At 42.7% G+C, this 23,903-nt stretch overlaps 1 protein-coding gene across 3 annotated transcripts in view; it reads right to left on the reverse strand.

The window, feature by feature from the left end:
• Window positions 1–23,903, reverse strand: part of gdpd5a (glycerophosphodiester phosphodiesterase domain containing 5a) — a 61,547-nt gene that overhangs the window by 36,433 nt on the left and 1,211 nt on the right. The window lies entirely within an intron of this gene.

Consider the following 23,903-nt stretch of genomic DNA (forward strand, 5'->3'; position numbering starts at 1 on the left):
CTGGCCTGCATTCCTCAGGGAACCAAACAAAGAGCCTCCTCTCTTAGCAGTGAATCCCCCCTGATAATAACCTCACACAGCAATTCCATGCTACATCAGCTTGTTAACTGGACTCGAAAAAATGTCCAGACATCTCTCAAAAGGTTTGTTAATTATGAAATGTAAAACTTATATTATTAATATAATAATAGATTAATATCATATAACTAATAATGAGTATGATTATAATAATCATTCTAATACTAATAATAACAATAATCATAATTATATTATTATTATTATTATCACCATTATCATTATTATTTCTATTATTATATTAATATAGCTCTCTGAATGAAAAAAAGGTTTACATTTCAGAATTAACAAACCTTGTACTCGTTCTAATGGGCTCCAGCAATGAAATGATACATAAGCTTTTCAAATGCATTTGATGATGTGCAAAACTTTGTGTACATGGCAGGAGTCAGGAATAGTAGGATTATTTGCATGATTGACGACATGTTTGAAAAAAGCATGCCAATGCAGGGGCTGTGCTTCCTGTCATTAAGAGGCCAGGCCCCAGCCCCGTCATTGCTCCTCCACAGGAAGGGCATGTGCCAGGCGAACCACACACAGGCCGCCTGGTACACTGGGTGAGGCAGAACCGGGAGGGCAGGGCACTACTACTGTGCTTCTAAGAACCACTTGTTTTCTTAAAATGGTAGCAGCAGTAGTATGGTGACTGCTGCTGCTACTCATACTGTATACTTTTTTAAAGTTTACTTTTAGTATGTAGTGGCTAGTAGTTTTTTTGCAAAAGGTTTCTGCTAAGTTGTTCCTCTAGTACTCAGAAATTGGTCAAAATGATTATGAAATTTGTGCCCTCTCGTTTTGCTGACCAAACTCACCCAGAATAATTGAGTGAAATACAGGAAATTCTTCAGAGTGAGTTTGGTTAGCAGAACGAGAGGGCACAAATGAAAATTGGCAAAGGATAAATTCAGCAGAGCGTGGTCACTGTATGGAATTGTTTACCAGGTCATGTAATGGAGGCAGAAACACTGGGGGTTTTCAAGACCAAGCTAGATACAGTGCTAGACACTATTGAGTGTTTAGGCACACTAAGCAGTAGGTACACTTAGTGGTAGGAAAAAGCAAGCATTGCTGGGCTGAATGTCCTGTTCTCGCCACCATATTATGTGATGTTATGAATGTGCCATTAGATTATAAACAAAGATAACATACTGCAGCACATTACTGCAGTAATCATACACTGGCATTCTTTAGGCGGGCTTATTTCTCCTGAGGCACCCACAGTGGCTGAGGCAGACTTAATTGTTGCTCAGGGTTTTATTTTTCTTTAATATTTCCCCTTTGCTCCTGGACTTCCAACCCTTCTCTGTATAATATTCTTAGCAACCAAAGAAATGTATCAGCACAAAGAACCTTTCCACACAAAAGATGTGTTGCTCAGTGTCTGCAAAGCAAAGTATGATCATCTCCCCTTCAGTTTGCTCTTGACAAAATATCTGTAGTCTGGGTAGCAAACAAATATCTTGGCAAAAACATGTTCTACGACCCCGCTACAAAGCACTCATTCTGTTTTCTGAGGTCCCTGAAATCTGTTCTGCAGCCTCATTTCCTCTTATCAAAGAGGCAGAGAAAACTGTCTACAGCTGAGGAAACTGTTCAGCATTTTCCCACTCCACATTTTCGAAGAGGTCTATGACCAGGATCCTCAACCATGACCTGAGGCCAAAGCAACCCCTATGGAAGGTGCACTGACTACACTAACAAATTTGTTAACTGCAGTAAAGCAGCAACCTTCATCAAAGGTGGCCAACAATGTTTACATTATGCATATCAGCATTTATACATCTGCTGATTTACCAAAGAAGCTTGGGTTGGGCACGTTTCTTGATGTCACAACAAAAAATAGAACACACTTCAAACCAGAGATGGAAAAGTTGCAGCAAACACTGAATGTGCTGGTGGAATCGAACTAAGCTAAATTGTACAGCACTTCGGATAAAGGCGCTATATAAATGCCAACCAATTACCATTTACTAGGATAAATTACTTTGCACTCCTTTTGGGCAGCCGATTTCCTTTCCTCAGTGGAGGGAGAAATGGATTCATACCCTTTCTGATATATCTGTAGATTCTAGGCTCCGGTCGTTCCAGAACCTTCAGTCTCATTATAACCTACCTGGCACTCTTTTTTTTAACTGCAACTTCGAAGTGCACTACCAGCGTATGGGGTCCCGCATGCATGGTGCTAACTCATGGAAAATATCATGTTATGGTTTTCTTTGATTGATGCCATGCATGCGGGCACTGAGCCGGCAAGTTATTCTACCTTAATTCAAAACCAAGCCATTTATTGTTTTTCAATTGAGGGTTGTTTACATGGTGGGATCACATTTGGGCATATTCGGTGCAGATTTCCGGGTCAGGAGCAAGGAAAGGAAAAGAGTGGAGGAAAATAAGCGATTGGAATAAGCCCATAGTTTTGAATGTATTGCCTCTATTAGCTATGTTGGGAATAGCTAGCAAATATTTCCACTTTATCTGTTAACAGAGCCACCTGAACATGTCTACTATGCCCAAAGCAGCCAAACACACAGCAGTCCTTTGCTTTGCAAGATGTTAAAATTCAGCTTTGACAGGTTGATGACTAAGTCAAACATTATCATAAGCTATTTTACGCTGTAAAAATAAAACAAATAATTTGTTATTTCACTAACGCATTTATCCAAAGCGACAGACAGTTGATTAGACTAAGCAGTGGACAATCCCCCCTGGTGCAATTCAGGGCCTTGCTTAAGGCATCAACAGCTGTACTAATCTTATTGTGGCTTGACCCACCAACCTTCCGGGTCCCAGTCATGTACCGTAGCCACTAGGCTACAGGTTCTGATCACAAGTAGAAACCCTAAAATTACAGTATATCCCCTTCACAATGGCATTAGATGTTGAAGCACTGGGTTAATACATAACATGTCATTTTACAAAAAAATCTTGGTGAGCAGGCACTACTTATAGAGTCAGTTTAACAGAAAGGGTGCTTGTTAAATATGTCAATATTGTGGTTAACATACCCTGGTCAATGGACATCCGGCCATTCAATCTACTTCCTGATTAGGGTGGCAGTATGTGGGCAGAGCTAAGCATTAAGATATTGACTGATAGAACTGAGGGGTGAAGAACTGTGGCTCCTAGAGACCGACTGGGAAAGTGAAGGAATGATCACCTCAAACGGCAACATTTCTGGATTATGGATTTTGCCTCAATGGATGGCCTCACTCCAACCTCATGTTTGTTCAGTGCACTGAACAGCCTGGTTTCCAAGACACTATGGCTGAGAATGAGGTCTTTACACAGGGTGATAAAACCCATAGCTAATGACACAGCAGTGATCCAGGTCGACAGCTTAGAATGTGCATACTTTCTGTGGCCACATTGCACTGTTCCCACTGAGAGCTCTCCCCTTTTCCCTCCTCTCTGATGGAGGTCACTTGCTCATATCAGGAAGCTACAGTTCCTCTCTTCTTGCTGACTTCCTGTTTGGAAAGTGGGGTCATATTTGGTCAGTTGTATGGGTAAAGAACATTCACTTGGCCTTTACCAAGACTAAGGATACTTTTTTTTCTGTGCTTTAAACACATCAAAGCTTTATAAGATCTGCCTACACTTGGCATGGCATGGAAGCAGCACACCCAAGATCACCATGAATAGCATATACTGCAATTCAACTACTGTAACTCAATGGTACCTGCTGTAACTAAGCCTCACTAATGTGATTACACAGACCTGCCATGTGATCAATGTAGTGAAACCTGCACTGCAGAACACACTGATCAAAGCTGTGGCACCACTAGGCATTCCAGCTTATTTCCCATACAGCTGACTGAAAAAAAAGAAAGATGTGTGAGAAGCATAGGTAATCAAGTAATGGCGACAACAGGCCATTCAGGCCAGCAATGCTCGCCTTTACTTAACCCTAAGTGTACCTACTGCTTAGTTTGCCTAAAAGCTAAATAGTATCTAGCGACATATCAAGCCTGGTCTTGAAACCCCCAAGTGTTTCTGTCCTGACAAGAGAGAAGATAAATAAGATTTAGCAAAGTGCTAGCGCAAAGGATGGAATGCCAGAAGGCTTTTGCGGCCCAGCTGGTTGATGCTGGAGCAATAATTAAAAAGCAGCAAGACATGCGACTGAAAGGAGGGGTGGGTTGGATGCCTGGGGCAGCAGACAGTTACCTGGTTACCATATCATCCCACATATGGGCAGGGTAAGCTACTTAAAGCCTCTCCCACACAGGGCTCGACAGAAGCAACCAAAGGATTAACTATTTAAGAAGATATGAAGTAGATACTACCAGGTGTTTCCATCGAGCTCAACATGAAAATTAGTCAGGAGAAACAGTCGTTTTAGTATCTACTGCATATCTGCCAACAGGACAGTGGCTTAAGGCTAATTGATACCTTGGACCCTTCATCCTTGGACTTAAAACCATTTAGCCAACAAATGTGCTCAATCAGCGTAATTTACAGCTGAATCTAGTCACACCCCCAATTCCCATAGAGATCCATTCAAATGCAAGGAGCTTTTTGTAGTGCTTGTAAGACAACCAGAAAGTAAGATATCCAGACTCCAAACATGTTGATAGGTCACAGACTTCAGGAAGTCATGGCAAGCAAAAAATATGCAACCAAATACAAAACATGACCATTTTATTTGACATTATGTTCATTTGTCTCAAACATTGAAATAGGGGGCTACGTATAAAATTACTACATGGTGAAACCAAAATGTATGAAAATACTCTTTAATAAAAGCTGAGAATCTGCACTTTGACCACATGTTAATTGTTTGATGTGTTATTCCTCAGAAAAAGCAGAAAAGGGCAAGGTGTGTCCAACCATTTGACTAGTACTGTATAACCATAACATATTGATAATAGTTTCCATTGAGGGATACCCGTTTGGTATAAGATTATGTGTGTTATCACTGGTTTTGTGCTTTTATCATTTTTTTAGCAAAGCGTAAGAAATCTATTGTTGCATGAATGAAGATTGCTAGTTTGCCTACTTGCTTACTTTACTAACATTAATTTCACAATAAAACACTTGTCGACCTGCTGATTAAGATTATGCTGGCTTGCTTTTTCCCCCAGTAAAATTCTTGGAATTAAACATTTTGTTGTCTTGGCTATATCATAACCCAATTAAAACTGCCGTCACCTAGCTAGATGGCAAGCAAACAATAACTCTTTGGGATATGTGCCTGCCCTGTTTCTCCGCTTTCTCTCCCCGCACAGATGCTGATGTTTCTCAACTCCTGTTCTCCCACTGCCCAACCACTTGTGCCCTCGACCCTGTGCCCTCATCCCTCCTTCATGCAATAATATATGACATCCGGTGACTATGTCACCTCCCTTGTGAACTCCTCCCTTGTTTCTGCTCATCCTTCAAGAGGGCCTACATCATTTACATTACATTACATCATCCCACTCCTGAAGAAGCCCACTCTGGACCCCTCCAGTATACAGAACTACCATCTGGTATCTCTCCTTCCCTTTCTATCCAAAACACTTGAACGAGCTGCCTCTAACCAACTCTCTTCCTGCTTTGGACAGAATAACCTGCTGGACCCCCACCAGACCGGCTTCAGACCTGGCCACACTGCATCAGCAGGCTCTCTCCTCTGTCCTGATCCTTCTAGACCTATGGCCTTTGACACAGTCAACAACTCCATCCTCCTATCCTCCCTGGCACAGCCCTATATTGGATTAAGTCCTATCTCCCCAGCTGGTCCTGCCAGGTTACCTGGGCTGGTAAAGTATCAACCCCTCGTCCCCTTTTTACAGCTCCCCAGGTCCCCTCCTCCTGTCCATCTACACCAGATCCCTTGGTATCTCTGCCGATGGCATGTCATACCTCTGTTATGCTGATGACACCCAACCTCTCCTTTCCCCCATCTGACACACATATTTCCGCTTGCCTGAGAGGCATCCAGAGCTGGATGGACAACCACCATCTAAAGTCCAACTCAGGTAAGACGGTGCTAATCTTCATCACTGCTCTAACCTCTCTTTCTCTGATTTTTCCATTTCATTAGGGGACACCACAGTGACTTCACCCCCCAGTGCAAGTAACCTCAGAGTGGTGATGGACAACACGCTGTCCCGCTCCGAGAATATTGTGGTGGTGACCCGGGCATGCAGGTTCTTCCTGTACATCCAGAGAATCTGTCCCTTCCTCACTATCTACTCAACTCAGCTCCTTGTTCAAGCAATGGTCCTGTCCCACCTTGACAACTGCAATTCTCTGATGGCTGGCCTACAATTGATCAAGAACACCGCGGCTCATCTGGTATTCAATGTCCCCAGACACTCTCACGTCGCCCCCCTGCTCATCGACCACCACTGGCTGCCTGTTATGGCTCGCATCGGCCAGACCTTTCAGTTCCGCTACTTCGCTGGGTGTAGATGAGATTCGCCCTGAGATGCTGAAGGCTCTGGACATTTTTGGGCTGTCTTGGCTGACACGCCTCTTCAGTGTCGTGTGGAGGTCGGGGACAGTACCTGCAGAGTGGCAGACTGGGGTGGTGGTCCCCATTTTCAAGAACGGGGACTGGAGGGTGTGCTCCAATTATCGGGGTAACACACTCCTCAGCCTCCCTGGGAAAGCTTACTCTAGGGTGCTGAAAAGGAGGCTCCGACCGACGGTCGAACCTCGGATTCAGGAGGAGCAATGTGGCTTCCGTCCAGGTCGTGGAACAGAGGACCAGCTCTTTACCTTGGCAGGGTTGCTGGCGGGGTCATGGGAGTTTGCCCATCCAGTCCACATGTGCTTTGTGGACTTGGAGAAGGCTTTCGTCCGTGTCCCCCGCGGAACCCTGTGGGGTGTACTGCGGGAGTATGGGGTACCGGGGCCGTTGTTACGAGCCATCAGGTCCCTGTATAACCAAAGTGAGAGCTGTGTCCGCATTCTCGGCACAAAGTCAAGCACGTTTCCGGTGGGTGTTGGACTCCGCCAAGGTTGCCCCTTGTCACCGGTCCTGTTCGTGGTATTCATGGACAGGATCTCAAGGCGCAGCCGAGGTGAGGAGAGTGTCCGGTTTGGTGACCTCAGAATCGCATCTCTGCTTTTTGCGGATGACGTGGTTCTGCTGGCTTCATCGGACCGTGACCTTCAGCACGCACTGGAGCGGTTTGCAGCCGAGTGTGAAGCGGCCGGGATGAGAGTCAGCACCTCCAAGTCCGAGGCCATGGTTCTCTACCGGAAAACGGTGGATTGCTCCCTCCGGGTTGGGAGCGAGTCTTTGCCCCAAGTGAAGGAGTTCAAGTATCTCGGGGTCTTGTTCACGAGTGAGGGTAGAAGGGAGCGTGAGATCGACAGGCAGATCGGTGCAGCATCAGCAGTAATGCGGGCGTTGCACCGGACCATCGTGGTGAAGAGGTCGATCTACGTCCCAACCCTCACCTATGGTCACAAGCTTTGGGTAGTGACCGAAAGAACGAGATCGTGTATACAGGTGGCCGAAATGAGCTTCCTCCGTAGGGTGGCCGGGCTCAGCCTTAGAGATAGGGTGAGGAGCACGGACATCCGGAGGGAGCTCGGAGTAGAGCCGCTGCTCCTTCGCGTCGAAAGGAGCCAATTGAGGTGGTTCGGGCATCTGATCAGGATGCCTCCCGGGCACTTCCCTTTGGAGGTTTTCCGGGCTCGTCCAACTGGGCGGAGACGCCGAGGGAGACCCAGCCTCGGGATCCCCCAGGAGGAGCTAGAATGCATTGCTGGGGAGAGGGACGCCTGGAATACCCGGCTTAGCCCACCGCGACCCGACTCCGGATAAGCGGGTGATGATGGATGGATGGATGGATGGTATTCTAGCTGCCAACTGTGGTATGCTACTTGGAAAGTTGATGTACTCTTGAAGGGTTCAAGTTATATCTTTGTGATCACTCTAGGACTTGGAACTGTACCTCTAGAGTCTACAACACACTTGTCCCTGGTTCTGATTTGCACTTTATTGTAAATTGTATGGAGTCTTTGTACGACTATTTGGTTTTTGGCACCTGGCAACGCTAGACAGAATATTCTAGCCATGATCGAGACTGATACCAGCCTGTATTAAAGCTTCTCACAGTTTGTCCAAATGGGTGCTTGGGATTACTACTTAAAATTGTCTGGGATGGGCTATCCATAGTCAAGAGCAGACACAGCAGAGCTGGAGGACAGTGTAGAGGATGACCAATGACAAAATTACAAAAAAACTCAAAAAATTGCTATAACAGTGAGTTTTCATTGGATGGGCAGATGATTCCTCTGGGTCGGCAAGGCTTATCTCTGGGTGGGCAACGCTCACCCCAGCCCACCCGTAGACACACCCCTGCTTTAATTCCCAGCCAATCATGCCCCAAAATCAGCGGAAGAGGGGTGCGGGGACTGACCCCAGCCATCATGCTATACTTGTCCCACAATTGAAAATTCAATCCATGCAGTCGGATGATAATGTCCATCCCTGTGCACACCAAATCCCAACCTCCAGGAGCCTGTCCCTAGCCTCTGGTGAAACCAGGCTTTGGTGCACAAGGTTACAGTGGCAAACCGAGTCCAGCAATACCTGGATTGTATCCCTGGTACTTACTGGTATGAGATACATCTCTGCTGGAGCAGGGGAAGGCTGCTTGGTGCGCGACTGATGGCTCCTGATGTTTACCTCCATCACGGGGGAATTCTTTCTGATATGCCCCTGGGGGGGGCAGGGGATGGGGTAGGGGAGTAAGAGGGGGGCATCTTGGATCCACTCTGCGGAATCTTCCTCCCTGTGTCCTCTCCGAGGGAAAGGTGGTCCTCTACTTGTACAATGGCTGCCGCTAGGGTGTTTGGCTGGTGGCACCAGAGCCAGTCGAAGGTCCCTTTTGGCAGCCCCATCACGAATTTCTCCAGTTCCACCAGCTCCACGATTTCCTCCGCTGTATCCAGTGCAGGCAGGAGTCTAGGAGCTGCTGGGCGTAGGTGAAGGGCCGACGGACTGCCAAGAATTAAAGTCCCCTCAGTCTCTTTCAGTGGCCCTCTGGCTTCAGTCCCACCCATTCCCTGATGGCTGCCTGGAGGGTGGTGTAGTTGGCCAGGGTCCTGGTCGGTATGTTTCCAGTTGCGCCTCCCCTGACAGCAAAGGTAGGAGGCTCAACGCCCACTCCTCCAATGACCAGCTGCACGTCCTGGCGGTCAAAATGAAAATATGAAACGTAAAGAGGACCAAAATCTTCCACTAACACAGCTCTCTCAGCTCTCTCTGGCATCTTGGTCCCCGGTCTCAGATGCCTACTGCGGGAAAGAGCACACATTTAACAACCTGGACTAATTCATCATGTAGCCCAGGTGTGTGTCTCCTTAACCAGTTGACGTGGTTCTTGGATTGCACTGCCTCCTTTGACACCTGGATGGGTTATAGGATTGGGCGGTATCCAATTTGGTACGGCTGTACCTGTAGCGTAGTGGTTAAGGTAAATGATTGGGACACACAAGGTTGGTGGTTCTAATCCCGGTGTAGCCACAATAAGATCTGCACAGCCGTTGGGCCCCTAACCCTGCATTGCTCCAGGGGAGGATTGTCTCCTGCTTAGTCTAATCAACTGTACGTCGCTCTGGATAAGGGCGTCTGCCAAATGCCAATAATGTAATGTAATGTAATGTAATGTAATGGTACATGGTTTCACCATTGAAAAACTGTGTGGCCCTAACATGGACATGGTAACGTTTGCCAACAATCTTACTTCTGTTCTTCTTTATGTTCCCCATGAACGTTTGCAAGTTACAAGCGAGCGGCCTGGAAATGTGAATGGTATCAGATGTGTTTGTTGCAATTAAACATTTTGGAATTTTTATTAAACTGTTGCATAATTAGCCAGTATTGACGTGGAGACCTTCAAGACTTTATATTATCGCAGGATACCATAACACAGTGAAACTGCCCAACCCTAAGGTGTATAGAACATAGCATGTTTGGTATCAGACCACCCAATTTTCAGGTGAGCAAAAATATTGGAACAGAGAGTATTTAAGTCAATGAAAGTAAATAACACTTAGGAAATACTTGGTAGCATATCCCTTGCTTGCAATAACTGCATCCAGTCTTCGACCCATTGACATACAAAATGGTTGCATTCTTCTTTTCTGGTGCTCTTCCAGGCTTTTAAAGCAGTTGTTGGGGTGTCTCGGTGGCGCAGCCTGTAGAGCACTGACCGCGACGCCGGCGTTTCGAATCCGACCGTCCGACATTTATCGCATGTCTTCCCCTCTCTCTCGCTCCCATTCTTCCTGTCTCTCTATACTATATACTGTCCAATAAAGCTGAAAAAGGCCTTAAAAAAAAAAAAAAAGTTGTTTCAGTTGTTGTTTGTTTGCCCAAGCCATAGCACTTCCTCCACTGTGCTTCACAGATGAGCTTGTATGTTTTGGATCATGAGCAGATCCCTTCTTTCTCCACACTTTGGCCTTTCCATCACTTTGGTAGAGGTTAATCTTGGTCTCATCAGTCCATAAAACTTTGTTCCAGAACTTTTGTGGCTCATCTCTGTACTTCTTTACAAATTGTACTCTCACCAACTGATAAGTGGTTTGTATCTTGTGGTATAGCCTCTATATTGTTGCTCTCCAAGTCTTTGAACAATTGATTGAGTTACCTTCACCCCTGCCCTGTGGAGATCACTGTGATCAGTGTGATGTCACTGATTGGTGTTTTAGGGTTTTTCTTCACAGCTCTCACAATGGTTCTGTCATCAACTGCTGTTGTTTTCCTTGGTCGACCTGTTCGATGTCTGTTGCTCAATACGCCAGCAGTTTCTTTCTATTTCAGGACATTCCAAGTTGTTGTACAAGCTATCCCCAATGATATCCCTCAATGGCTCTGATTGATTTCCCCTCTTTTCTAAGCCTCAGAATGGCTTGTTTTTCTCCCAGCCAGCTTTCTGGTCTTAGTTTATCTTTCCTAAAACAAATGCAAAGCCCAAGGCTAAAACATTCAGAACTATTTATTGTTTAACCAATCAATCTAACAGGACACATCTAGGCAACAAGAAACACCCGTCAGTCACATGCTTTTGCTCACCTAAAAATTGGGGGGTCTGAGACAAAAGGTCATATGTTCTAAGTTGTTTAAGAAATGGAGATAAAAATAAAAGGAAAAAATAAATACCTGTAAATAAATAAAAAATAAATAAAAGCTGAAATTCAGATCTGTTATCTAAATTTTTTTTTTTTTTTCTCAAACTCAATTTTCTTCAGTGTACAACAGAAACAAAGGAATTGACCTTGCTGTTCCAATACTTTTGGACTGTATACCCTCAATACAACAAACCTTTCAGCTTCATGGTTAATCTGCAAGAACTGACTGTTTTAAAAAGCATTTTAAAAGCATCTACTTTCTCTGAAAGCAAAGATTGCTGGGAAACATGCCTGTGTATGTTTTTGTCCAATGTCAAGTGCATATTTTTAATAATGTGATGTAATTAGTGAGTTTTAGAGGTGAAATAGATGGTTATAGCAGAGAATTAAGCTATTGAAGCAAATAAAAATAGAATCTCTAGAGAAGACAAATCAGCAGAAAAGGTAGCCAAGTTGTCAAAGTCGGATTACGTTATTAGGCAGTCGCCTAACCACAACAAACATTTGTGTGACCACTAATTAATGTCACAGCAGGCTGTAGCTTTGATGTGTATATACATACAGTACTGTGCAGAAGTCTTAGGTACCCTAGACTTTATCATATATATGTTTATTTTAGTATGTATGTTAGTTAGTATGTTAGTATAAAAGAACACATTTGAGATTTCAAATATTCATTTTCCAAAAGATTTAATTTTACAGAGACATTTTTGTATTTAATTTAAAAAAGTAACATATTACTGTAAGCAATTGACTACTTTTTACACAAGAACTTGATCAAGGCTGTCTGAGATCAGAAGCAAAGAGCCAACCAAAGTCTGCAGAAGAACTGTGGCAAGTTCTCAAACATGCTTGGAACAACCTGCTGATTGTCTTATAGAACTGCAGAACAGCGTTGGCTAACTCAGAGAAGTAATGCAGTTTTAACTCCGAAGGGTGGTCACAAAAAATATTGATTTGATTCAGTTTTGAACTATTCTGCCACATTACTAAAATGTAATGTAAAATGTATAGTATGTTTATTTAGGACCTTTCATTGAATTATTTTTGAAAGAATCTTATCTGTACAGAATGTTATACAGGTGCCTAAGACTTCTGCACAGTACTCTATATAGCAGTCTGTTTAAGGCACAATTAGCTACATCTTAATTATTCATTCTGGCTTACAGTCTGGGTCAAAAACAATTATTTAAACTTCAGATGTTCATAGATTTACTTAGATTTACAATTTAGAAATTGTAATTAAATCTTAGATTCTATTTAAAATGATCCATTTTCTCTTCAATACTTCTGAGATTTTCTGTAAGAATTTAGTGATCCACAGGCATTTCTATGTGTTTAAAAGGTTAAATTCTTTAAATAACAATTTTAAAACAGAAAGAGTTTAATTTATCAGAACACTGCCCAATGTGGCCACAGTTGTGAGAATGACGGGCGAGTACAGCCTCTGCAAACAATTGTTGCAGTCAACTCTCTTCTATAACATTTTTATAGCTGCGTAAGCTAACATATGGAAGTCTTTCTTTTTGATGAAATGAAACCAATTTTCGCTTTGTTTTGCTTATTCAAAAATTAATTCATTAGCCCACCACAGGAGGACCTTAAGCCAAGACAAAGGCACGTGCAAGTCCCTCAAACGCAACCTGAAAACATGTGGCACTGTGTGCTTGTCTTCCACTAACTACATCTGAAACATCTGATTTAAAAGATGAAAGTGGTCCACATCCCTCGGCCTCCAAATCCCAGTCTTCAGAAAACACCTAACATTGCACTTTTCTTCTCCACAGGGTCACTTCCGAAAATACCTTTTTCTGCTTTTCCAACCAATGACTCGATATGCTTGAAGAAAAGAAGCTGAAATTTAGCTCTTAATCCAAGGCACCGAGTAAGCTAAACTACTGTGAACTGAGGAGGAAACCACTGTTCAAATGCTGTGCACAGCTCTTGCCATTGTTGAGCTTGAAATCAATGCTCAGTACCCTTAGAAAATCAGCAATCACGTTCAGCATGAATTCATGTTCCTTTCATTTTAATTTATATCTTCGCTGGTTACTTTTCCACAGTAATATACAATCACCAAATGCATACATAACTACTCTGCAGGAAACATAATATACAGTTTGTACGGCAGTCAAAGTAATACTAACAGGTACACAAAAGGACGACAGGAAGGGTCAATTCTGTAAATATGATTATGCAGCACTAATTTAATTTTAGACTGTGCAGAAAAGGAGATTTAATAAGAGCTACGCCGGTAAAGCTCATAGAGAATACATTCAGCCAGTAACCCCAGATCAGAGGTCAAGTAATGTAAGAGCAAGTGAGGGACCCAGTGTGTTTTCCATCCCTAAATATACTAAAATTACATTAAAACTAAATAAATTTGTGAAAGATATTACATATATTCTCCTTCACCCATTCATACACAAACTCACACACAAACTGCGATTGGCTGCCATACAAGGTACCAACCAGCTCGTCAGGAGCATTTAGGGGTTAGGTTTCTTGTTCAGGGACACTTCGACACACACAGGGCAGGATCGAACCAGCAACCCTCCGACTGCCTTACTGCCTGAGCCACTAGTCTAACAGGTCTGAGTTCACCAGTTGTTTTTTCTTGTTTACATTATGGTGCTCACTGTACCGTAAATCCTCAAATTGTGGCCGGGGTCTTTTATTTACTATTTACTTTATTTGGGGCAGGCTTGTATTCGAGGCAGGCCTTTATTTCTTATTAGGCTTCTGTTGTCGAATTTTATTCTTAGAAATAAAGTAAAAGGCTACACTTAAAGTGGGCCAACACTGTTCAACACTTCCTGTAACCGTTCAGAAATCAATTAGTGTAGGCTAATCAGGAACACCGTTTCGTAAGTCATAGTGTCAGTCTTAACAGACTTGGTTTATTGCAAATATTCTCAAACACAATAAATCACATGCAAGTCCAGAATCCATAAAATAACAACTTGCCAGACACGCCTTCACATGAACAATAACAAATTAGCGTAGATAACAGCAGCATAAGTTTTTTTTTTCCTAAAGTGCGTTTTATTGTGAGACATGCATTTCGTTTGGAGTAGCATCTAGTAGACCATCAAAAGATTTTCGCTTTGGTTTGGGATTTAATTTACTTTTGGACTGTTTGATTCTATTGCTAAATGTTGGGACTGATGGGCACTGAAATCTGGGGGGTATTTGATGGTTCACTGTTAAGTTTTATGTAGTTGAAAGAGTGTTGGGATTTCCACCTGTCCAAGGCAGCCGCTTTCATTCATTCATTGAATGTGCGCTGTGCTGTAAATACATGGAAACCTTATTTCATAGCCAAGTAGCCTAAATTGAGTTAATTTTTAATTTTGTCTGATTTACTTTTTATTAAATTTGTAGGCTGGAATGCCTCGCAGCAACAAATGTGTTTAAATGTATACTGCTTCAGCCTTTGGCAAGCTACTCAGAAGGGGGCGGAAAGCGACTGGTAGCTTGAGAGCAACGTGTTGGAGACCCGTGGTGTAGGACAACGACTTTTCATTGGCAACAGTATTAAACCAACCAAAAATATAAAATATTAAGAAGAGCTCTTTTATTTCATTGAGTTAAATCGAAACAATGTCTTCTGGTGCTCATGGACTGATAGCCCTAGTGGTAGGCAATATTACCCCGGCTTGTATTTGGGGGCCGGCCTTTATTTGTCCGAATTGACCACGTCCCCGGCTATTATCCAAGGCCCGGCTTCAAATAGAATCCCGGACACAATTTGAGGATTTACTGTATATACACTCACTGAGCACTTTATTAGGTAGCCTTGTACAACAGCTTGTTAATGCAAATATTTAATCAGCCAATCATGTGGAAGCAACTAAATGCATAAAAGCATGCAGACATGCTCAAAAGGTTCAGCTGTTTTTCAGACCATATGTCAGAATGGAAAAGAAATGTGATTGACCATGGAATGATTGTTGGTGCCAGACAGGGTGGTTTGAGTATCTCAGGAATTGCTGATCTCCTGGGACTTTCACGCACAGCAGTCTCTAGTTTGCAGAGAATGGTGTGGAAAAACAAAAAACATCCAGCAGCAGTTCTGCGGGCAAATACACATTGTTAATGAGAGGGGAAGGGCTAGACTGGTCAAAGCTGACAGGAAGGTGACAGTAATGCAAATAACCACACATTACAATAGTGGTATGCAGAAGAGCGTCTCTGGACACACAACCCGCCAAACCTCTGAGTGGAAAGGGAACAGCAGCAGAATACTACAAAATAAGTCTAATAAATACCTAATAAAGTGCTCACCTAGTGTATATTTACAGTAAATGTAGTGTATTGAGCCATCAAGTTATAGTATTGTACTGCAACTTAATAATGCATGTAACATTACGGTGACTAGCAATTAAGTTGGGGAAGGATTTGATTAAAAAGAGAATGAAAACTCCAGCGTCCATTCCGTTGGTCTCAGTCTTTTTATTGGTTATTTTGAATCAATCATTATTATTTGAGCTTGTTAACTAGGCGGCCTTTTTGCAGAACTAGGTGGCTTTTTGCCAGAGAGGAAGTGGTAGAGGAAGCGGTGGCATGTGACCTAACTACACTCAGTAACTTTATTAGGTGTTTATTACACTTGTATGTAGCCTATCCACTTGAGAGTTATGATACGTTGTGTGTTCAGAGATGCTCTTCAGCATACCACTTTTGTAATGTTTGGTTATTTGCATTACTGTCCCCTTCCTGTCAGCTTTGACCAATCTGACCATTCTGGCCATTCTCCTCATTAACAAGGCGTTTCTGTCTGCAGAACTGCTGCTCACTGGATTTTCTTTTTGTTTTTTGCACCATTCTTTGCAAACTCTAGACACTAGTGAAAATCCCAGGAGATCAGCAGTTTCTGAGATACTCAAACCACCTACCACCAACAATCATTCCACGGTCAAAGTCACTTAGATCACATTTTTTCCCCATTCTGATGGTTGATGTGAACATTAACTGAAGCTCCTGACCCATATCTACATGAGTGTATGCATTGCACTGCTGCCACACGATTGGCTGATTAGATAATCGCATGAATATGTAGGCGTAATAAAGTTAAAATGTTCCTAATAAAGTGCTGTAAGTGAAAATGCAGCCTAGCCGTTCCAAAAAGCCACCTAGCTATGGCATATAGTGTTATGTCGAGGATGGGCGGAGAGCCAGACGCGACTAAGGGTAAACCCCTATAAGTGAACACGCTGGCTTGTTCGCCACAAAATCCCGGAAGAGAAAGGAACTGGGGTGTACAAATACAAATGGGGAATACTCCCGGAACAGAGGGAGGAACAGAAAATAACACGGATGAAAACTCAGTTCGAATCAGAATATAAAGCCCAAAACGGCTATGAGAAAATAAAACAACCCTTAAAAAACAGGACGACTACCCAACCAAAATAAGTGCTTAAGTAGAGCACTGAAAATAAAAGTACAACCTAGCAAAAGACTAGGCACGAAAATAAAACCTTGAGTCGCAGCTCAGGAGAAAAACACAAACCAAAATACATATACCGGGGATACCGACCCTCTACCACCGGCTCACACGAGCACGAGAAAATAAAAGAGAAGGAAAACAAAGAACCTATAAGAAGGTGTCAGCCGTGAACACACACTAACAAACTGAACACCTTCCTTACCTTTTCTTTTTAAGCTCGTCAGAAATTACCTGACATTACCTGACATTACCTGACTCAACCAGCTCTGAGTCTACCTTGTGCATACCAGCTTTGTGCCAGAGCGAACAGTGGACACCAAAGCGTCGATCGAATGTCAGCACTGCCCTTGGTTTCATTCCCCCCACTACTCTCAGGGGGAACGCTCCCTGGCACTAATGAGGACCAGGTGAAAGCAATGAGCCCCCTGCCCCCTGGTGGCCCCAATCGGTCACTACCTCCCACCATGACATATAGCCTATGACTAGCTGTGAGCTAGATAACTAGGTGGCTTTCATGGACAGCTAGCTGTGCCAGCTAGGTGCACCAAAAAGGCCTGCAGATAGTTACATAGGAAATAACATCTCAATAACATCTTTTTGAAATGTAGCTAGGTAACTAGGTGGCCTTTAAAGGGTCAGCTAGCTACACATTGGTGTGCCATTTTAACATTTATTCAACTTCCGTAGCAGGCTACCTTCTTAGTCCTAGCTAGCTGCCAAATCGTCCAACCAAGCTGGCCATAAAACATATGATTTCGAGTAGCTAGCTAAGTCAAAAACACTGACAAAGTGCAGCTAGTTCACTAGCTACATGGACAAGGAGCAGCAGGTTTACTAGCTGGTGTGGTGTTTGGTCCAGCTAGTTAACTGGCAAGGTTTTTAAAGGACATTTGCTTCATTATGGCCAGCTAGTTAACTAGACATACATAGAAACATGCAATCTAGCTAGCTAGATTCTATATGGAAATATTGTGTTGGGGGTGGGCAATGGGCATGTTCTTGGGATTTCACTGAAGAAATGTGTTTAACAGGTGCAGAGTTGTATCGTTCAACTGAAAAAACTAGTACCATACAGATACCTCACAGGACTATACACCAAGATAACATCAAAATTCTGGAGGGAGAGACTGTTGTGAGCTGCTTACAACATGTCAACAATAGCCTATGGTAAATAATATATACAGTGCCCTCCAAAATGTTTGGGACAAATTATGGCTTGATTTGCTTCTGATTTGCCAGTTTTAGATTTGGAATCACACTATTAACATGTGGTTGAAGTGCACATTGTCAGATTTTATTAACTCTTTAAGTATCGCCCCCTTTTTTAACGCATTATTATTCTTGGTTACTATTCTTGAACGCTTTTGATGACAGGCATAATCTTGGTCTCTTCTGAAAGGTACCCCTTATTTTCCAAGAATAATAATTACTCTAAATATTACTAAAACAGAAGTTACAGAAGCTCAAACACAGTGGAAGCGGATGATTTTCACTGAAAATATTATTTTGTGGACACAGATTATTGTGGCTTTTCAGAATTAGAAACTATGATGCATTTGGTTCACTGGAGCTTTGCTGTGAAAAGGACACTGATTTGTGCAGTCTGTTTATTTCCAAAATGCAGAGAAGGCAAGGTCCCTCCATGCCTGTTAGCCACCAACGTTACAAAATAAGGAACTATTGTTGCTTAAGCAATGCCATCATAAAATAGGTTATAGAATAGAACTGTGAGTTTTAACGCTTTCAAACGCAGCTGAAGTGAAGAAAACCTCTAAAACATCAGTCAGTGACATCACAAATAATCTACACAGGGCAGGGGTGAAAGTATCTCAATCAACCGCTAGAAGAAGACTTAGTGAGCAGCAATATTAGGGTCTATACCACAAAATGCAAACCACTCATCATTAGTAAGAATCAGAAGGCGAGATTACAATTTACAAAGTTTGGAACAAAGTTTTATGGACTGATGAGACCAAGACTAACCTCTACCAATGTGATGGAAAGGCCATGGAGAAAGACAGGATCTGCTCATGATCCAAAACATATGAGCTCATCTGTGTAGCATGGTGGAGGAAGTGTCATGGCTTGGGCTTGCATGGCTGTTTCTGGAATGGGCTCACTAATTTTTATTGATGATATACAGTGCATCCGGAAAGTATTCACAGCGCTTCACTTTTCCCACATTTTGTTATGTTACAGCCTTATTCCAAAATTGAATAAATTCATTTTTTCCCCTGTAAATTCTACACACAACACCCCATAATGACAACATGAAAGAAGTTTTTTTTTTTTTAAGTTTTTGCAAATTTATTAAAAATAAAAAACTAACCATCCATGCCTCACTGTAGGGATGGTATTGGCTAGGTGATGAGCGGTGCCTGGTTTCCTCCAAACATGACGCCTGGCATTCACGCCAAAGAGTTCAATCTTTGTCACATCAGACCAGAGAATTTTGTATCTCATGGTCTGAGAGTCCTTCAGGTGCCTTTTGGCAAACTCCAGGCGGGCTGCCATGTGCCTTTTACTAAGGAGTGGCTTCCGTCTGGCCACTCTACCATACAGGCCTGATTGGTGGATTGCTGTAGAGATGGTTGTCCTTCTGGAAGGTTCTCCTCTCTCCACAGAGGAACGCTGGAGCTCTGACAGAGTGACCATCGGGTTCTTGGTCATCTCCCTGACTAAGGCCCTTCTCCCCCGATTGCTCAGTTTAGACGGGCGGCCAGCTCTAGGAAGAGTCCTGGTGGTTCCGAACTTCTTCCATTTACGGATGATGGAGGCCACTGTGCTCATTGGGACCTTCAAAGCAGAATACATTTTTCTGTACCCTTCCCCAGATTTGTGCCTCGAGACAATCCTGTCTCGGAGGTCTACAGACACTTCCTTTGACTTCATGCTTGGTTTGTGCTCCAACATGCACTGTCAACTGTGGGACCTTATATAGACAGGTGTGTGCCTTTCCAAATCATGTCCAATCAACTGAATTTACCACAGGTGGACTCCAATTAAGCTATGTAGAAACATCTCAAGGTTGATCAGTGGAAACAGGATGCACCTGAGCTCAATTTTGAGATTCATGGCAAAGGCTGTGAATACTTATGTACACGTGATTTCTTAGTTTTTTTATTTTTAATAAATTTGCAAAAATTTCAAAAAAACTTTCATGTTGTCATTATGGGGTGTTGTGTGTAGAATTTAGAGGAAAAAAATGAATTTATTCCATTTTGGAATAAGGCTGTAACATAACAAAATGTGGGAAAAGTGAAGTGCTGTGAATACTTTCCGAATGCACTGTAACAAAGTCTCCAAAAACATCTTCCAACTTACAGAGAAATGCATCCAAACAAATTTGGAGGAACTTCATCATGCAGCAAGACCATGACCCAAAACACACTGCCAGCACAACAAAGGGAGAAAAAAGTAGAAAGTTTTAGACTGGCCAAGTCAATCACCAGACCTTAATCCTATTGAGCATGCATTTCACCTCCTGAAGAGGAGATTGATGGGAAAACCCCCCTGACAAACAACAACGGAAAGAGGCTGCAGTAAAAGCCTGGAGAAGTATCACAAAAGAAGAAAACAGCAGTTTGGCGATGCCAATGGGTCGCAGGCTTGATGCACTTATTGCAAGCAAGGGATATGCTACCAAATATGAAGTGTTATTTACTTTCTTTTTGTTAAATACTCTCTGGCTTGGCCGGGGTTTAGATAGATAGCGAGGGTAAAGCTGGCAAAAGGGGCCCGACAAGGGGGGTGTGTTCATTCTCTTTTTCCTGCAACCGGGGGTGAGGTGGTCACTGGGGATGAGGATCCATGGGAGGAACCATTGGGCGACCCGGTTTTTGGGGAGACACAAATGTCTGACATGGATTCGGGACCAAAGCCTGCAGACCCTCCTCTACTCTGAGAGAGAGACTGACTTCACCCTCAACACAGTCTCGGGATGAGATGCTAAGCTCTGACCAAGTGATTAAGATTGATGGGAGGCCATCAGAGGGCAGTGTCATACCCCTACTTTTGTATCATTAGTGACAAGTTATAGAGCAGCCCCTGAGCCACATATCGCCCTTTGGCTGTCTCTGACCGGTCCGCATGAGGTCAGTGGTAAATTAGGAATCAAACGTAAATACATGTACTTCATGCACGCAATAAACGTTTCCGCCTTCACTGGCAAACAGACATTTACCAGAGATGTGAGTTAGCTGTTAGCCATAAAAAATGTTAGCTCACCGTAAAAAAATAAAGATTGACACAGAATGTAGAGTTTTTAACAAAACAAGCCGTGTGCTTAGTTTGTGGATTACAGATCGCTGTGTTTAAAGATTACAATTTGAATCGGCATTACGAGACTAAACACGCAGAGAAATAGAAAGAATTTGACTCATGCAGAGCGGGCAAGGACATCTAAGCTGCAAAATCAACAAGGACTTTTTACCAAGCTTCACACATCCAGGAATGGAGCAGTCAAAACTAGCTTTGCGATATCCCACAAAAACGCTAAAAACAGTAAGCCATTTTCTGATGGGGAGTTTATCAAAGAGTGTTTGGTGGACTCTGCAGTGCTAATATGCCCTGAGAAAATAGAAGCATTTGAGAATGTGCCCCTCACCAGGCGAACCGTAACGAGAATGGGAATTCTGGAGATCCAGCTGCTAAACAAAGCGGACAATTTTGACTTTTTCTCCTTAGTGCTGAACAAGAGATGTGATGTCCACGATACAGCCCAGTTACCTATCTTTGTGCGCGGGACAACAAAAGACTTTGAGATCACGGAGGAGCTGGCAGCAATGCAGTCAATGACAGGGAGGACGACGGGGAGTGATGTCCACAGAGGTAAATGCTTGCTTGGACAAGCTAGGACTGAAATGGGACAAACTGGCAGGTGTTGGATGTGAGTGTGACACTACCAAGGCCACTACCAACGCATAAAGATGCTGAAACACAGTGGGAGCTTCCAGCACTCACTGGCCACAGCTACATATCACACTACCAGTCAACCAGCCAACCTGCCACAAACCCAGACAGCCAGTAGCCCACATCATCCTGAAGAATGACAGCAGCTCAGTATTGTACACTGGCCTACCTAGAGTGTGTTCTTTGCTCATGTAGTATATTTAAAGCAGTTCTACACGGCCAACTTCAGAATGCATTTTGCAGATCAAATATTGATCACACTGATGAAGCTGAAGCTGAATCTGTTGCAGTGTGACCTAGCTGAGCGCTTTGATGTATCACAGGGAGTAGTGAGTGGAATCCTTTTCGACTGGATTGACACTATGAAAGAACATTGTGGATGTGGGACAAATTTACAGTTCGCATTTGACAGATGATGTCACTTTGTTCCCACAACATCTTGCACTAGCAACTAACGTTAGCTTGCAACAAGCTAGCAAACAGCGCATCGACCAGAAGTTCCCCACAAAAAATCGGAAAGAGAGCCCGCCGAATACGGAAGTTCGAAAATAAGGTGAACACGAAGGACACATAATAGTGAAATGCACATTTAACTATTTAACACTTTTAGGTACACCTGTAAACCAGCTTGTAAATGTAAATATTTAAACACCATAGTATTAGCAGAAGCTGCAATAGTGCACCGATTCACCACAATCACATTTTCTCGAGGAAATGCAAATCTCTACTTCTGACTATTTATGACTGTTTATGACTGTGATACATGCAAGTGTTTTGCTGTTTATGTATTTGATTCTTGTAAGGAAAATGCCTCCCACAGCATAACAGAGCCAGCGGACCCCTCACTACAGTGGTTAAGCAGTCAGGTCTGTACCATTCTCTTGGTGTACGCCACACATGCACTTGCCCGCTTGTCAAGAATGTAGTGAAGGGTGACTCATCTGAACATATCACTCGTTTCCACATTGTGTAGACCAGTGCCTATGGTTTTTGCACCACTGAACTCTGAAATGTATATTTGCAATTTTGGGGTTATGTAATGCAACCCTGCTATAATATATCTGTCTATGTAGTTGATGACAGACTGTTCCTGCTGACACAGTCTGATTACATCCTGCATTAATATCCTCAGTCACCTGAGTTGCTCTTCTGTTTTTCTGTACATACCACATTAATGCATCAGCATCACAGCCATCGCATGCGCACTTACAACCAATTTCCAACCTTATTTACTGATGTCTTTCCCATAGATCTAAAAACGGATATCACTTTAGTCACTGTTCGGATTGAAACACTAGCCAGTTGAGTAGTCTTTATGACTGAAGTTCCTGCTGTCCCAAAAATGAATCCTCTTTCAAAGTCACAGATCTTTTCCTATTATCATCTTGATCCAAAATCAAGGCAACTGGGCTTGCTCAGCATTATTAGCAATACCGTAGAGCATGATAGGATGTTAAATGCATCATGCCGTACACACATATGGAAGCATCTGCATTCATTTTGTTTCAGGTTTTCCCTGTAATTTGTCACCTTTCTGTAAATAAAACATGTAAAAATATAGGGGAGAGTGGGTCATATTGTCTCACTTTTCACTCATTCTTACACTTATTTGGCACAATACATACAATAGAATAAATGACATACCAAATGAAAGAACAAAGTCTCTTTATTTTGCATTACTTCATATGTTATTTCCCCCCACTTCTACAATCAGCAGAACACTATGGCATGTGCCATTTGTTTTACTTTTGAAGTTGAGAAATAAGAAAACTATCCATACCTCAGATTAGTGTGATTTTGACCACTGGTAAATAGGAAGTTGACCACAAAGTTACACAAAATGGCTATTCAATTTCTGAGGTAGTTTGAACAAACAGTGTTTTGGAGAAACAGTCTGACCACTTACCCATGTGACAACTTATCCTGCTCATCCCTACATGTATGTAAAATCTTAAGAGTGATAACTACAGAACTACTAAAGAACAATGAAGCAAAATATGAACGGTGTACCCGGGTGTCCTTTAGTGTCTCCAAATCTATCCAAAGGTATCTAAATTATTTCATGATTTAAAGCAATGCATAGCCTAATCATATATTTTACTACAAATCAACTATGTTGACTCATGAAACTCACCTTAACATTATTTACAAGTGGGAATTATGTTCATCAGTAGAAGATATGTAGGGGTACAAAAAACAAAACATTTCTGAGAATAAGTTCATAAGTTAATAAGTTTTCCAAGTGTATAAATTTTCCCCTTATGATGGTATGAGATCGAAAAAGAACGTAAAAACATTGTGACACATTGTGATACACATAGCTAGTCATTCACTCTGGTATGTTTTTCTGTACTCCACAGTAATCCTTTGTTTCATATGGACAGCA

The sequence above is a fragment of the Conger conger genome, chromosome 7 (assembly GCF_963514075.1).
Source record: "Conger conger chromosome 7, fConCon1.1, whole genome shotgun sequence".
Classification (NCBI taxonomy): domain Eukaryota; kingdom Metazoa; phylum Chordata; class Actinopteri; order Anguilliformes; family Congridae; genus Conger; species Conger conger.